This window comes from Henckelia pumila, chromosome 4 (genome assembly GCF_033568475.1).
Source record: "Henckelia pumila isolate YLH828 chromosome 4, ASM3356847v2, whole genome shotgun sequence".
Taxonomy (NCBI): domain Eukaryota; kingdom Viridiplantae; phylum Streptophyta; class Magnoliopsida; order Lamiales; family Gesneriaceae; genus Henckelia; species Henckelia pumila.
This window is the reverse complement of record NC_133123.1, coordinates 109,897,964-109,915,875: the sequence shown is the minus strand read 5'-3', so window position 1 is coordinate 109,915,875 and position 17,912 is coordinate 109,897,964.

Here is a 17,912-nt window from a genome sequence, read left to right as displayed (position 1 = left end):
TCTCTGTACTCGATAAATGCACTACATCGATAATATAATCAAAATCTGATAACCGAAGTATAGTACTATTCAGTACAATCAACTCCCATCGAAACAAAGTTCAAAAATTTGAACTAAACTCACCGCAACTAATTCAGATACTCAAAAGTAGAGGAAGCATTAATCTAACTTATCAATAAGAAGAAAAAGTTGCATCAATATCTAACAGTATAAGAGTCGAAAGACCAAAATCGAACAGTTACCTGCTTCATCATCGTCAGGAGTAGTTAGAGTCTGTGAATCCTCGATAAGAGCAAGTACCACAGCCTGTCGCAGAAATTCCGATTTGAACAAACTCTACGAAAAGACCAAACCTTGTTTCTCTAAGGCTTTCTTCTTCGATAACCACCAATCCTTTCAAAATGCCTTGCAGTTGGTACCTAACTAACCGAATCCGTCGTTCGTCGGTGTAGTCTAAAAAAGTCAAACAACTGATCGATCTCGTCTAATCAGCTTTCACACCCAAACTCATTCTCAAAACTCCTCAGAGTTGTAGGGCTAAATGACTGAAATTTCATCAGTAATGATTCCATCAGTGTCGGAGTGACATCCATCAGTGTCGGTCACAGAACAATTTTGTACAATCGGGTTCGCTACTATTTGAATCTTGTTCAAAACTTGCCAAATAGAAAATCTGATTCAAGAGGATTAGGACACATCATCTAAATTACATCTATCTGGTGTCCAATAACCTCAGCTCGACATACTCATTCGATCTCTAGAGTATTCAATGCAACCAGTAACCCGAAATAGTTCGTATCTCAATTAATTCATGCTTTAAAAATTAAATCATATATCCAAGTAATTCAAATTCTCAATCATAAAGCATGCTCGCATATTCTTCAACCATAGAATTAATCAATCACATGCGAGAAATTAAGTTCATGCGGACTCAATCTACCCCGCTCACTTCTAGAAATAAAATCCAGAAACTTATTTCTCTGATACCACTTAATGTGAGACCCCGATTCTAATCATCTAATCAAGAGTTAATCCTATCGATAATCATTCAAAGGCCAAGAGATAAGACACCAAAAAAATTTTATTTCAAGTGAACAGTGCCGCGCTCGATCCTAGAAAATTCCAGGATCAAGCGCACCATATTCCTGAACTCTCTGCCGAGAAAAATATAAGTGCCGTGCTCGATCCTATAAAATCGTAGGATCGAGCGCACCCTGGGATCAGAATTTTTCCAAAAAACTGAACATATTTCAAATCTCAAATCAACAATTCAACTCAATCTAATATCAATCTAACATGATCAATTCCGAATCCAACAACATGTAATCAACATAAAAACTTCAATATTCATCATTCATAATCAATTCTAATATTCAACAACGCTCGAGTTCTAAACATGCTTTCAAAACGTAAACTAGATTGGCATGCATTTCCAATTCTAACTCGAAGTCCCACTTCTATTCTTCATTCTCGTTCTATCCCTGTCATCTCTGACTCGATCCTGCCCTACCTGTTGCCAAGTACACATACAAACAAAGACAACAGCCAGATAATCCGGTGAGAATAATATTCCCAGTAAAAGAGACTGACATGCAATCAAATAAACATATCAAGTCATGATATGCATTCATTCCTCATATAATCAATTAATCCATTTAAGTACTGAATTAAAATGATATGCATGTCTTTAAAACTTCTGGATTATCAGACTCAAATAATCAAATGGAATTCTTCTTTCTTTCTTTCTTTCTTCGGTTTGGGATCCCGAGGTTAAAATATCCAACAATCACACCGAACTCCCCTTTCGAGGTGGACGAGGTATATTTTAATCCTCTAGACTCCAGAGCATTATAGAGAGTTAATCGACACTTGTAGTAATTCGCCTACCAAGGCCACTCAACTATAATCTCCAGATCGTCTAATTCAAAACGAATAATCATTCGGCTCAACATGAATGCATATGCCATCTCATGCATTCAATCATATTTTCAATAATCAATTCAAATAAACATTCAATCATGATTTCAAATAAGCATTCAATCATGATGTCAAATAAGCATTCAATCATGCAAGTATGTGAATTTCTTCGGAACACTCGAATAAATTCGGATTCGAGTTAATCGTTCCATTCAAGTCTAAGTCATCTTTTACCTTATTCGCTTCGAAGGTACTTCAATCTGAAAAATCAATAATAAGGATAATAATCAATATCCAATCAAATTCATTCAAAACTCAATCAAACTTCTTCAATCGATAAATAAGAAAATCGATACTGTACCGACTTCAATCTTCCAAACTGTCCAAAGCTGCTATCTCGCAACTCTGCTGACTTCAATTCAATCTATCAGAAGGAGTCATAAGGATCAATATCGACATCAAAAGCTCACTCAAACTCGATACGATCAAAACATAGAAACGATATCCAAAACTCAAACTGACGGCATAACGACTATAAACTGATCAAACCGGAAACGCAGACAGCAATTCAACAGTCCAATAAACTCATTTCAATCAATACATATAATTTCCAATCCAATCCCAACACATCTCAAATTCAAAGATTTCAAAAATCACTAAGAAAATCATAACAATTCCGATCGTCGTTAGATCTTCGAACCGTCTTAGATATACTATCACAGCAACCTCAAGAACATCCTCTCCGAATATCAATCAATTCTAAAGAAATCCAAAAATTCAAACCTCGTAGAAATAAGAGAAACTTACTTTCAAACGGAGCATTCGACGCTGTGATCGCAGATATCTACTCGAGATTGAATTCCAACGGACGGATCGAGCTAAAATCGAAATCACAAAAGCTTGGGGAAGCTTTTGTCGCTTCAATGGAGGGAGAGGCGGTTGGAAGGGAGAAGATGGAGAATGGAAGACTTAGTCAAAGTCTAGATATTATAAAAAATCCTCATTTTGGGTTTTAGTCCCTGAAATTTCCAAAAATTGCATTCTAGTCCCTGATCCAAATCGAATCGGCCCTCGACTTCTAAAATCTCTGATTATCTCAAATAAAGTCCATTAAGATAATTTTGGTGCGTTACACATGTGCTCATTACAGTGCTCCCATCATAATCATGATCGATGATCCAACATCAACGATATGACAACGTTAACTTGTGTGTTATTATGACGCACATTTTGATTCTGGAAATCATTGAAGGGCAGCTGTTAATTTTGAAACACTTCCACTGAAATTAGGCAAGTGAACTAAATTTTTATAAGCTCTTATAAACTCATTTATAAGCTTATTGTTTAATCCTATCAAAATTATTTCTTATAAATTCAACTCTTTGAATTATTATCTCAACGAGAACAGGGAAACTAGTGCTTGTATGACCCTCAATGGTTCAGGGATATGGCTAACCGTGGGTTCAAATTTTTTTGTGATTCAGGACATTGTCCTTCATGCGGGCTTATCTTAACTCACCCCATTCTATGTATCAACACCTTGATCATAAAAATTTTAGAATTTATTTCTGATTGGACCCATCGAATCATGGTGATAGTGTCTAGTAGCATCATCTCATGATTCTCTAGGTTCACTGATAGTACCAGCAAGAACCAATAGATTATGATTATCGTAAAGTACGGTCCCTTTATCTCATACCTCTCGATCGAATCTGCAACCATTGGTTCATCGAGGGTTGCATCTGAAGTTCGATAATGATGTAATGCATCATTGAGAATACATAGTGGAATCGCATGTACAACTAGAGATCCACTTTTTCCTAATGCACATCTCATACTCTGGCCAGAGAATCCATGAAATTTTTATCTCACTAGATTAGATAGGATATCAACACCCGTAGGCGAGCGGTGAATTCCCGACTAAAATGCACTTGCTCCTACATGTGTCATAATTGTACCTAATCTTGACACTTGATGAGCCTCATGGAGTCGGTAAACGAGTCAAAAATCACATTCTTAACATATAGAGTCTCAGTGTTGTCTTGGGTCATAAGGACTAATGTTGTATAATAATATCCACGGACTTATTCACTCAATGAATGATAACCACTTGGGAAGTCCGAGGGAGGGTAGTACAGTGAACTCATATTATGAGTACCAATCTGTATGATTGAACATCTTTATGTCCATACCAATGAAATGTGGTACACAGCATCATAGATTATAGCCTCGAGCTTGAGAGATCCTTATCCTTATTTTGGATGGACCAATCGACAAGGATATAGATTTAGAATATACAGTAATTTAAAATGTGTTTCATGATTGTCATCACATGTACAACCTCATATTTATTTACCATAGTATATTCAATGTCTTTATCACATGCAATTTTGATTTGACCAATCGACTATAGGAGTTTGAGCGAATTGGTACGTCGAATTGACTCATCTCATTTTGCCAAATAGACGTTTTGATTTGACAATATCTTGTCCACCACGCTAAATGGAGGGTCGGGAAGGATTGATCCAAATAAAACTAATAATTAGTCAGTCACCCCACCACGCCAATTGGAGGATTTTGGATTCCAAGTGGAGGGTTGTAGTAACCCGCACCCAATTAAAGTGATTAAGGAAATTAATAATAATTAATATTCCTAAGTTCGAACGGCCCAAAGTAGAGGATCGAAGGATCCTAAGGCGTTCGGACGATCCGATCTTAGTTCGGAGGATCCGAACTCAAGCATTCAGTTGTCCAAAAATATTACGTCATTGGTGACGTCACTTAGGGAAGTTTGGACTATCCGATGTTGGATCGGAGGCTCCGAACTAGTGTCGGCAGGCATCCTCTAGAAGCTAGATACGTGTTTGTCCAGGAGAGTACGGAAGCGAGGATCGGATGGTCCGAACTGGATCAAACGCTCCGAACTCGGGATCGGACGCTCCGATCTCTGCATATAAATAGAGGGTCGAGGCCTCATTTCACTCGCACCTTCTCTCTTCTCTCTCTCATTTCTTAAGCCTTCTAGCTTAGATCTAGGAAATTCTAAGCGTCTTATTGGGAATCCGGAATTAGTAGGGCAACCTAGGCATCGTAGCGGAGCTGCGGCCTAGTTTTGAGGTAAGCGACAGCAAAGGGCTGACGACGGACGCATGTATAGCTTTGGCTTCCTAAAAAAATTCAGGAGTATGAAAAAGCTTAGTTAAGGCTTTTAGAGCTTAAATAATGATGCATGGGTATTTGCATTGTAGTCGCAGTAGAGCAGTATTGTAGACGTGGGATCTAGACCAGTGTGCTAAGTTTGACCCGCAATATTAGAGGTACGTAAGTACTGACCGAGATAGCCGGCATGATATATATGCTTATATGCTGCATTCGTATGTGCTATATGTTTTCCATGATTTTCTGCTTTAGCACATGCATATTTTATACTGGAATTCATCTTGTTAGATGCGAGTCCATGACAGTTTCCATAGAGAGATTGTAACTCATCATGGACTCGAGTCAGGTATTGTCAGTTTTCATGTGAGCCTTGTGTCCTATTTTGGATTTGAGTCAGGTTTTGGGGAGGCTCAGCCCCTGGTTTTGCTATCACTAGGAGCGACCACGACGGTGGGATTGAAGCTATAGTGGTAGGGTGAATATACGAGTACTCCCGCGGAGTCGCTCTCTGGCAAGGTGCTATATATTCGGTGGTGCCTTGAGCAGACTGTTTTACCCAGGATTTTAAAGTCATTTATTTGTTTTATATTTGTTTATATATCATTGCTTTTGTATTGAGTGTTGTCTCTCACACCCTTGTGTTTGGTGTTCTTGGGATACCTTGTGGCGGGGCAGGTTTGAGGCTCGACGGTCCCGGAGGTTCGCACCAGAAGTGAGGCCGTTGTCGGTGGCAGCAGGGATTTAGTGGTAGGATTGTGACCCTAAGAACTTTAGATTTTGTTTTATAAGTATTATACACTTTTGTTTATCGTCGGTTGTATTCTGCCGATCTGATTTGTTGTATTTTGAGTTATCCGCTATTTACGCTTTTAATATTATTTCATGTGTCTTATTACTCTGATTAGGTAGTGGATCCGTGTAGGGTCGCTATATTTATTGGTATCAGAGCGCATTGAAACTGGAAGAATTAAGAAAAGCGGATTGAAATACTCTTTGTTATTGAACAGATGACAGATTACGACAAGAGTCAAGATAGTGGAGGCGGTCGATGGGGCGATCGCGATGGTCGTAGGCGGGAACGACGCAGGAAGCATGAGGATCGGGATCGTTTCAGTATGCACCGATTTCTTCAGATGAGGCCGAAGCCATTGATAGGTGGCGAGACACCTGGAGTTGCCGAGGACTGGATTGAGCGCTTAGATAACTGCTTTCGATAGTATCACTGTACTGAGGAGCAGAAGATGAAGATGTTAGGTTTCCTACTAGAGGGCAATGCCAGGAAGTGGTGGAGAACCATTTCCACACCGATCATAATAGCCAAAGGAGTTGCTACTTGGGCGGAGTTCCGAGCAGCTTTTGAGAAGCTATATTTTCCTTCAGCCCTACTGCAGTCGATGGCTAGCGAGTTGTTGAGCTTGCGGCAGGGGTCGATGACTATCGACGAGTACCAGCAGAATTTCATCGAGCTTCTCCCTTATTGTTCACGGTTTGTCGGTAGCTCTACGACGCAGTACACTCTCTTACTTCAGTGTCTTAACCCTGAGATCCACCAGTTGGTTGCAATGGGTGGCAATCTGACCTATGAGGACTTGGCGAGCCATTGTCACCAGACAGAGGACAACATTCGGAGGAACATGTCCATGGGTTCTTCCTCTTCCAGACCGACTAGTTCTTTGGGACCGAATGGCCAGTTTTTCAAGAAACAGGGAGGCACTTCTGCTTCTTCTTCTTATGGATTCGGTGGAGTGCACTTGGTCAGAAGTGGAGCCGTTGTCAGCAGTGCAGGCAAAGACATCCTGCAGGTCAGTGTCCTTGATCGACCAGTGCATGTTTTCAGAGCGGAGAGGAGGGCCGCATGAAGAGGGATTGCCCAACTCTGATGGGAGCAGCGAGTGGATCCATAGGCTCTCAGGTATCTGTGCAGCAGCAGCGCCAGTAGTTGCAGCCGTAGCCGTGATAGACTTCTTCTCGAGGTCATTCTTCCTTACGAACACATTTTCAGGGGCAGGTCTTTGCACTGAACCAGGAGAAGGCGGAGGCAGACAGTGACCGGATGATCGCAGGTACTTGTAGTTTGTGTGGTATTTCTGCTTATGTCTTGATTGACACTGGTGCATCACACTCATTCATCTCAGCACGTTTTTCTAAGAGGTATAGATTACCGTTTATCTCTTTATACGTATTTCTAATAGTATCGATTCCGATGGGTCAAGAGGTCTTGGCCAAGCATCTAGTTGTGGGTTTCATTTTTGACTTCGAGGGGCATCATCTTAGTGCTAACCTGATGGTTTTAGCCATGGAGGATTTCGACTGTATTATTGGAATTAATCTCTTGACTACTTACAGAGTCATAGTTGATTGTTATCACCGGTTTGTTTAGTTTCGTCCCGAGGATGGCGAGGCATGGTATTTCTATGGTAAGGGAGCGCGACCTCCGATTCCAGTGGTTTCTGATCTGAGAGCTCGTCGTGCCTTAGAGACTGGAGGGGAAGACTACCTTTTCTACGCCATCGATGCATCCTTGGAGGGACCGGACATCCAGGAGATACCTGTAGTCCATGAGTTCCCCGATGTTTTTTCGGAAGAGATTCCAGGATTACCACCAGTGAGAGAGATCAATTTTGGCATTGACCTAGTGTCAGGGACAACACCGATTTCTAGAGCTCCCTACCGATTGGCACCCTCTGAGATTAGAGAGTTGCAGAAGCAACTTCAAGATCTTCTTGATAAGGGATACATTTGGCCGAGTGTTTCTCCATGGGGATCCCCAGTCCTTTTTGTCAAGAAGAAAGATGGGTCGATGCGTCTTTGCATAGACTATCGACAGCTTAACCAAGCGAGGATGAAGAATAAGTATCCTCTTCCACGGATAGATGATCTGTTTGATCAATTGCAGGGTACTTCTGCTTATTCGAGGATAGATCTGCGATCGGGATACCATCAGTTGAGAGTAAGGGAGGAGGATATCTCCAAGACAACATTTCGTACGTAGTATGGTCACTAAAAATTTTAGTAATGCCATTTGGTTTGACGAATTTTCCAGCTATCTTCATGGATTTGATGAATAGAGTATTTCGCGACTTTTTGGATAAGTTTGTGGTAGTGTTCATTGACGATATCCTTGTATATTCTTGCAGTGTGGACGAGCACGCTTTCCATATTCACACAGTATTGCGGACACTTAGAGAGAGGCAGTTGTACGCTAAGTTGAGCAAGTGTGATTTCTTGATTGATTGAGTTGTCTTCCTTGGTCATGTGATTTCAAGAGACGGAGTTTCTGTTGATCCTAGCAATACGGAAGCCATTTTGAATTGGTCGCGACCGACGACAGTCTTGGAGATCCGCAGTTTCCTAGGGATGGCAGGGTATTTTCGAAGATTCGTGGAGAACTTTTCTGAAGTTGCTAAGCCTTTGACGCAGCTGACGAGGAAGGATGTGCCTTACGTTTGGACGTTAGAGTGCGAGGAGAGTTTTCACGAGTTGCGACGTCGTCTGACTACAGCTCCAGTATTGGCTCTATCGTCTAGATCAGGTGGTTTTTTGGTTTATACCGATGCTTCTCTCCAGGGATTGGGATGCGTATTGCCACAGAGAGGTCATGTGATTGCCTATGACTCTAGAAAATTGAATACTCATGAGGAGAACTATCTCGTACATGATTTTGAGCATGCAGCCATTGTCTTTGCTCTTAAGATATAGCGTCATTATTTGTACGGTAAGAGGTTCGAGATCTTCATTGACCATAAGAGTTTGAAGTATTTGTTCACTCAGGCCAAGTTGAACATGAGGCAGCGAAGATGGATGGATCTGTTGAAGGATTATGATTGTGAGATCAAGTACCATCCAGGCTCTTCTAATCCAGTTGTGGATGCTCTTAGCCGCAAAGTGTATGTGAGTTCCCTTCGCACCAGCTCGATTGCAAGGATGGTAGAGGAGTGTTGTTCCTTAGGGTATACCTTTCGACATAAGAAGGAACAACAAGGGGTGCACGTTTCATTAGTGCTTTTCGAACCAGCATTGTATACGCATATACGTGAGTCGCAGGACATTGATCCGAAGACATGGAAGTTAGCTCGTTACTTTTGGTTTTTACTTTCAGAATGATGGTCTGTTGTGTCTCTCCGGACGTGTGGTAGTTCCTGATGATTCCACGCTGAGAGAGGAGATTCTGTCACAGGCACACCGTAGTAGATTCTCTGTGCATCCAGACAGCATGAAAATGTACAAGGATCTACGTACGAGGTTCTGGTGGAAAGGGATGAAGCACAATGTTTATCAGTTTGTGTCTCGGTGCCTTGTGTGTCAACAGGTCAAAGCAGAATTTCGACGATCCGATGGATTGCTTCAAATTTTAGATATTCCTGAGTGGAAGGGGGAGCATGTGACGATGAATTTTGTCACCCACTTGCCGATATCTTCCAGGAATTTTGATGCTATCTGGGTTGTTGTTGATCGATTGTCAAAGATCGCGCATTTTTTGCCTTACAATAGGGACTTTACTTTCGATCGGATGGCACGTCTATACGTGAAAGAGATTGTTCGTCTGCATTGGATTCCATTGAGCATTGTAAGCGACAGAGATCCGAGGTTTACCTTTAGGTTTTGGGGTAGCTTCCAGCGAGCTCTTGGCACTACTCTGAGTCTGAGTACATCTTATCACCCGAAGACTGACGGGCAGAGTGAGAGGACTATTCGTACTCTCAAGTATATGCTTCGAGCGACAGTGATGGATTTTTAACCAGCGTGGCATGACCATTTGGCATTGGTGGAGTTTGCTTTTAATAACGGTTACCATCACAGCACTGGCATGGCACCATTCAAGGCCTTATATGGACGACGTTGTCGTACGTCTTTGTTTTGGGACAAAATTGGAGAGCGTCAAGTTGAAGGCCCACAAATGATCCAGCAGATGACCGATGCAGTGGAGTTGATCCGTAAGAGGATTAAGGTAGCCCAGGATCGACAGGCTAGCCACGCTAACACTCACCGCATACCTCTACATTTTGAGATAGGATAGCACGTGTTTCTTCGAGTGTCACTTTTTCGGAAGGTGATGAGATTTGGACTCAAGGTTAAGTTATCTCCGAGGTTTATTGCTTCGTTCAAGATTCTTGAGAAGGTTGGAGACGTGGATTACCGTCTAGCTTTGCCACCGTATCTTTCCAGTAATCATGATGTGTTTCATGTGTCCTTCCTGAGGCAATACGTGGCAGATGATTCGCACATCTTGCATCCGACTGAGGTGCAATTGGATCAGGATATGTCCTATGTAGAAAGACCTCTTATAATTCTTGATAGGAAGTACAAGGTGCTTCACAACAAACGCATACCTCTAGTGATGGTGCAGTGGCAGCGTAGGGGAACTGAAGAAGTAACTTGGGAGCTGGAGAGCCGAATGCGAGCTGAGCATCCAGAGTTGTTTTGATATTTTTGTACTATTTTCAGTTGTAATAAAGAACATTTGTTTTAACTTTTGTATTTTCCTCAGACTTAAATTTCGAGGACGAAATTTTTTAAGTGGGGGAGAATGTAGTAACCCGCACCCAATTAAAGTGATTAAGGAAATTAGTCATAATTAATATTCCTAAGTTTGGACGGCCCGAAGTATAGGATCAAAGGATCCGAAGGCGTTCGGACGATCCGATCATAGTTCGGAGGGTCCGAACTTAAGCAGCCAGCTATCCCAAAATATTACGTAATTCGTGACGTCACTAAGGGGAGTTCGGACAATCCGAAGTTGGATCGAAGGCTCCGAACCAGTGTCGGCAGGCGTCATTTAGAAGCTAGACACTTGTTTGGCCAAGAGAGTTTGGACGCGAGGTCAGACTGTCCGAACTGGATCGGACGCTCCGAACTCGAGATCGGACGCCTCAATCTCCGCCTATAAATAGAGGGTCCGAGGCCTCATTTCACTCGCACCTTCACTCTTCTCTCTCTTGTTTCCTAGGCCTTCTATCTTATATCTAGGAAATTTTGGGCGTTCTATTGGGAATTCAAAAGTAGCGGGGCGACCCAGGCGTCGTAGCGGAGCTGCGGCCTAGTTTTGAGGCAAGAGACATCAAAAGGCTGACGACGAATGCAAGTATAGCTTTGGCTTCCTAAAAACATTCAGGAGTATGAAATAGCTTAGTTAAGGCTTTTAGAGCTTAAATAATGATGCATGGGTATTTGCATTGTAGTCGCAGTAGAGAAGACTTGTAGACGTAGGATCTAGACTAGTGTGCTAAGTTTGACCCGCAGTATTAGAGGTACGTAAGTACTGACCGAGATAGCCAACATGATATATATGCTTATATGATGCATTCGTATTTGCTATATGTTTTCCATGATTTGCTGGTTTAGCACATGCATGTTTTATACTGGACTGCATCTCGTGAGATGCGAGTCATGACAGTTTCCATATGGAGCTTGTAACTCATCATGGAATCGAGTCAGGTATTGTCAGTTTCCATGTGAGCCTTGTGTCCCGTTTTGGATTCAAGTTAGGTTTTGGGGAGGCTTAGCCCCTGGTTTTGCTATCACTAGGAGCAACCACGACGGTGGGATTGACACTATAGTGGTAGGGTGAATATACGAGTACCCCCGCGGAGTCGCTCTCTGGCAAGGTGCTATATATTCGGTGGCGCCCTGAGCAGACTATTTTACCCAGGATTTTAAAGTCATTTATGTTCTGTATATTTGTTTATATATCATTGATTTCGCATTGAGCATTGTTGCTCACGCCCCTGTGTTTGGTGTTCTTGAGATGCCTTGTGGCGGGGCAGGTTTGAGGCTCGACGGTCCCGGAGGTTTGCCCCAGGAGTGAGGCCGTTGCCGATGGCAGCAGGGATTTAGTGGTAGGATTGTGACCCTAAGAACTTTCGATTTGGTTGTATAAGTATTATACACTTTTGTTTATCATTGGTTGTATTCTGCCGATCTAATTTGTTGTATTTTGAGTTATCCGCTATTTACGCTTTTAATATTATTGAATGTGCCTTATTACTCTGATTAGGTAGTGGATCCGGGTAGGTCTCTACAAGGGTCGGGCCGGATTGCTCCAAATATTAGCTAGTCTCCCCACCACGCGAATTGGCGACTGAGAATGGAGAAGACATCATTAAGTTTTTAAGCGAATGTCTTGCATGTCAGCAAGTGAGGCTGAGCATCAGAGACCAACCAGACTGTTGAAACCGCTTCCTATCCCCATGTGAAAGTGGGAAGATACTACCAAGGATTTCAGAGTAGGGTTACCCAATACACCACGAGGATCGAATGTTATTTGGGTAATATTCTATAGACTAATGAAAATGACATTCAAGATGACACAATATGCTGAGATTTATTTCTGAGATTGTCAGACTACGCGGAATTCTAGCCCGAATAGTGTCTGATAGAGATCCTAAGTTCACATTGGGGTTTTGGAGAAAGGTTTGTCATTCGATCATTGTTCGAAGGCTAGATCACATCCCAAAGTCCGGATTTCTCCTTACCGACGAAGAAAGACAAGTTCCTTCAATCTTTTGAAACCACCATTCGAGAATATAGATATGTTGTAGTAACCCGATTTTCATTTTAAACAATTAAGTGTCTAAGTATGTTTTGAGTGATTAAAAAATTATTAAGAAAATCCTAATTTGGGTTTAATAACTAGAAAATCAGATTCAAGACGTCGAAAATGGTCCGGAGGGTTCCAAGGGTTTGAGTGGTTCGGAAGGTCCGAACTTGAGAGCTAGGAAGTTCGGAAGCTCCAAAGTGTTAGGAAGGGGCGATGCAGTTCGGATGCAGAGAGTGAGTTCAGAAGCTCCAACTCACGATCGGAAGTTCCAAAGTCCCACTGTATCGACGGAGCAGCGTGTGCAGTCTTACCTAGAACGTTGATAGTCCAAGATTGGGATTCAATATGTGTAGCACCCACTATATATTCGAGCAGTGTGTGCATACTAGTGGTGCCACTAATTTTGAGAATGTTGTTCTAGATCTTGATTCCAGTGTACCAAAGCATTCATTATTTCATATTGCATGCATCATATAGACTTGTGTACTCGTACGTTGTGTTTTGGGCGTTAGCGATCACGTCCCTACTTTTATCTTGGACATCTCATTCGATGGGACAGGTTCGCAGGTGGACTAGGAGAGAGATCAGTGGTTGACCAGTGACCAAGGCTTGGTATCAGGGGTCACCAGAGGTTTTTAGTTTAAGATTTTATTCGGTATTTTATTCATTCAATTGGGTTGTACTATTATTTCTGATTGAGTTCAAATGATTTATCGGTGAGGGTTGTTAGATTTTTTTTTAAGTTTTCGTGGTATCTCTGATTACGTTTTCTATTTAATATTTGATTGCATGCTTAAGTCTCTGTTAGTAAGTGATTATGGAGAATCTGCATGTTGATGTATATGTAATGTATGTTACATGGATTTTTGCGAGATTTTGAAGAGCACGATGTATAAATGTGAAACGTGGATCATTCTTGATATTTTGTGTAAATATTTTTGAGAATTTATGCAAGAGATGTTTGAAATCTTAGATTTTTGTGTGTGTATTTGTAAGAAAAATTTGTGATTCAAATCTTTTGAAGTGGATAGTTTTCGGGCGAATCCTTTTTGATTTTTGAAATTTGTTCATGAAGGTGATCGACTTTCAACGTGTGAGTGAGTATGTTTGAATTGGGGATCGAAACGGACCCAAAAAGACCAATAAATCGCATAGCTTTCCCCCTCGCGCAACAGGCAGGCGCCTCAGCGCTAGGACTGCCCCGGGTTTCTTTTTTAGTTGTCGTTTGAGGTCTTAAATTCATTTTTTAGGTCTTATAAGGTGTTTGAAATCTTTAGAAGATGTTTCATGGATAGATTTTCAAGTTTTGAAGCAAAGAACAAAAAGAACGACTAACGTGTATCAGTTTAGCTATGTATATATCTATATGTTATTATTTCTTTATGAAATTATATGAAATATATGAACATTGAAGGAATGTTTTTTGAGAACGAAGATGATATGATGATGCATGAAAAGGTAATTTTGATGTTTGAGTGTACTTGTGGTGACAATACTGGATTGGTGCCCCGGGATGAGCTCCGGAGAGGACCTTTTCAAAAAATGAAAGTTTATGTGCATATCGTTGACGGTCGTCATGGGACAGTACGCATATTGACTTCGGTTGGTATGGGCTGTACCAAATGTTATATTTACATTGCACAACTAGTTACATGATCATGGATCTAACGAATGTGCTTCAATGGTTATCACATTTGCATGTATCTCATCACCAAAGAAAAGAATGTCATGTTTTTATGCTACAGTCACTTCCTATGCATGCTATAAGATTTTACTAAGTATTTGTTATTATTTATGATTTTTTAGGCTCACTACGCTTGGATGATGCAGGTGAATAAGACACCGTAAATGAGTTCGATGTCAGACAAGACGCAGAGTAGCCGAGGAGAAGAGGAGTTGCATTCCAAGGCTGTCTATGAACAATGTTTTACCAAGGATTTTATGCATTCCAAATATTTTTTTGTTATTGGAGTTTCGAAACTGATTTTATATATTTCAAGATTTACGGTTTTAATATGATGTTTTATGTCCATAAGTTTGTTGTATAGTTCCCTTGCAATTCATGAAAAATATTTTTTTTGGCAAAAATTTTCTTTCCTGTATTTTATTTACGAGCATAAATGTTGGTGACGTCGTGAAGGACGTCATACTTATACTCGAGGGCAGGCGATAGCGAGGTGATTTCAGGATCGTACCGAATCTGCGCCTAAGAGTTGAGTCCTCAGACACAAGGGGGCTGAGGACAAACGCAAGTATAGTCCGAGATTTCTAGTATTTATTGGGAGCATCTATTAGCTTAGTTTTTGTTTTTTCTATAATTATTCATGGATATGATAATCGAGTTATTTTCACCAAATACCCCTGTGAAATATTGAAAATACATACTTCACCTCGGAGAAATTTTAATAGTCATCTCAAACCTTGACTTTTTATAAAATTAAAAAAAAGCACACATACCTCTTCATATTAGTGATTGGTTGAGCACACGCCACTCATGCGTTTGGGCAAATATTTTGAGGTTTTTGTTTTAAACCAAATGCCCATGTGAAGTATTAAAAATATATAATTGACCACTTCAGAGCATAATTTTTAAATCTATTCAATCCATAATACACAATTTTTATTAAGATCCAATTATAAAATATTTATCAAACATTTTCATTTAATTAATTTTTATTTTTATTTTAAATCTATTATTCTTAATTTATTTATTTTTACAAAAAAATATTACTATTTTATCATGCTATCATTATTTTATTAAACTCATTTTGTGTTTCTAACTTCTCCATTAAACATGCATTCATAAACAAAGATTTTAAATACCTAAAAGTACCAAAATATGAATCAACATGATAAGTTCATGGATATTACTTTTTCGATTTAGAACTATATACTATTGAATCAAAATCTAAATTTTTCGAGAAAATGCATTGCACAATTTGCAGTAAATAATAAAAAAATAAAGTGATAATTTTAATAAATATTTTATAATTATATCTTAAGAAAATTATATATCATGGGTTGAAAATATAGAAAATTATCCCATTTAAATATATAATTAAATTAGTTTTGTTTATAATTCTATATTTAATTGAATAAAATAATTTAATTTTAATTAAATAACTATAAAAAATATTAATTATTTTATCTTAATATTAGTTATACGGAATATATATTTTTAATAGTATTAAATTAAGTAATAGGTTAAATTATTTTTTAAATAACATTTAATACTTAAATTAATTAAAATAATTGTATAAATAAATAAACTTAATTAGAAATTTTATTTAATGTATTAATTTTGTTTATAATATCTAAAAAATTTCCGAAAATTAATAATATGAAAAAATTAATAATTAATAAAATGAAAATTTTTTAATAAATATTTTATAATTGAATCTTAAAAAATATTGTGTATTATGGGTTGAATAGATAAAAAATTATACTCTCAAGAAATCAAGTACGCATTTTCAATATTTAACAGAGTATTTGGTGCAAAAAAACCTCAAAATGTTTGCCCAGTCGCATGACTGACGCGTGCTCAACCAATCACTCATATGAAGAGACACGTATGCTAATTTTATAAAAGGTCGGAGTTGGAGATACCTATTAAATTTTTACATGGTGAAGTGTGTATTTTCAATATTTCACATGGATATTTATTGCAAATAACTCTATGATAATCACTTAACTGTAAGCTTGGACCCTAGACCCTGATTGTACTCGACCCGTCTAGTAGAGGTACGTCAGTACTTACTAAGATATCCAATGAGTATACATACATATATGTTGCATTTTATGTATCATGATTAGGGGTGGTTTTTCGGTATACCGTACTAAAAATATTGGTATGAAAAAAATTCATACCGACTAGCGAAATTCCAAAATTTTGGTATGGAAAAAATCCATATTGATACCGTATAGATACCGAAAAAAAATTCGATATACCAAATAAAATATGTGTATATCGAAGAAATTTCGGTACGGTATGCCAAAAATTCGGTATTTTGGTTTGGTATGTCAGCCATAATCATGATACATGTTTTTTATATACATGTTGCACGTGCATATTTCATTTTGATCCTGCCATAGACGGTTCCAAAGGAAAGCCACTTAGGAAGCTACTAAAGCCTGAAAAAATTGAGGCCCCCGCCAAGAGAAGGCCAAGCAGTTGCCTAGGGCCTCCGCTTGGCGGGGGCCTCAATTTTTTTCAATTATTATTATTATTGTTGTTTTTTTTTTTTTTTTACTATTAAAGCCTTGGAGAGTTCTTTAAATATTTTTTAAAAAAAAATTAAAAAGGTGGTTAATTTTTTTTTACCTTTTCAAATAAATCTCTTTATTTCTTTTAAAATAACTTTCTTTCTCGTTAAATTTCTCCATTTATGTGAGTTAGGTTGTTCAAATTGGATCAACTATCAATTTTTTTTTCTAGTTGTGTATTTTGGTTGGTGTTTTTGTATTTAATATATAATTGATTTGATTTTTGGTCTATGTGGGTCTAAATTCTTTTGATTTGCTTATTCGACTTTTGGCCTGATTTTTATTCGATTCGATTATAATTATTCCTTGAATTTGTTAGTATTGACATTATAATTTGTATTTTTTGTTAGATTTTTTGTTCCAATAATAAATTATTAATGCTTCTTTAGTTTGATTATTCTATTATGCACTTATTCATTCATCTATAACTCATGAGATTAAGGAGTTCATTGAGCTCTTTTTTTTTTTTTTTTTTTTCCTTATTTAAAAGCAATCTTTTATGTCATTATTTTCAGTTTAAGAATTTGGAAATTTGATTATTAGATGAAGTCATGAAGTATTCAAATCGATATTTAATTAAAAAAATTATATTGGACCTTCCCTTGAAAATTTGCCTAGAACCTCCAATTTTCTAGAAACGGTCCTGGATCCTATATCTCTTTCGAGATATTCGTTCTAGTAGGGTTGATCAACCATACAATCCTGTTATATTATCTGACACCGGGAGCTACCGCGATGACGAAAACCAAGGATACTGTGATTTAAACGAGTGTGTGAGATATCCAGTGGATTAAACTACAAATGGTACTACTAACTTTTGGCAACTTGGCTTCTAGTTTTGGGCAAATTTTAATAGTTGACCAGTTATCTATTCACATCACTTGCATGCATCATATCGGTTTGTATACTCATATTTTACGTATTGAGTGATAGTTGCTCACGTCTTTGGTGTTAGGTATAGAGCTAGTGATCACTTGGGAGGTTTCTGTTGTTTCTGTTTGGTTCAGATAAAAATTCGAGTTAGTTGTATAAGTTA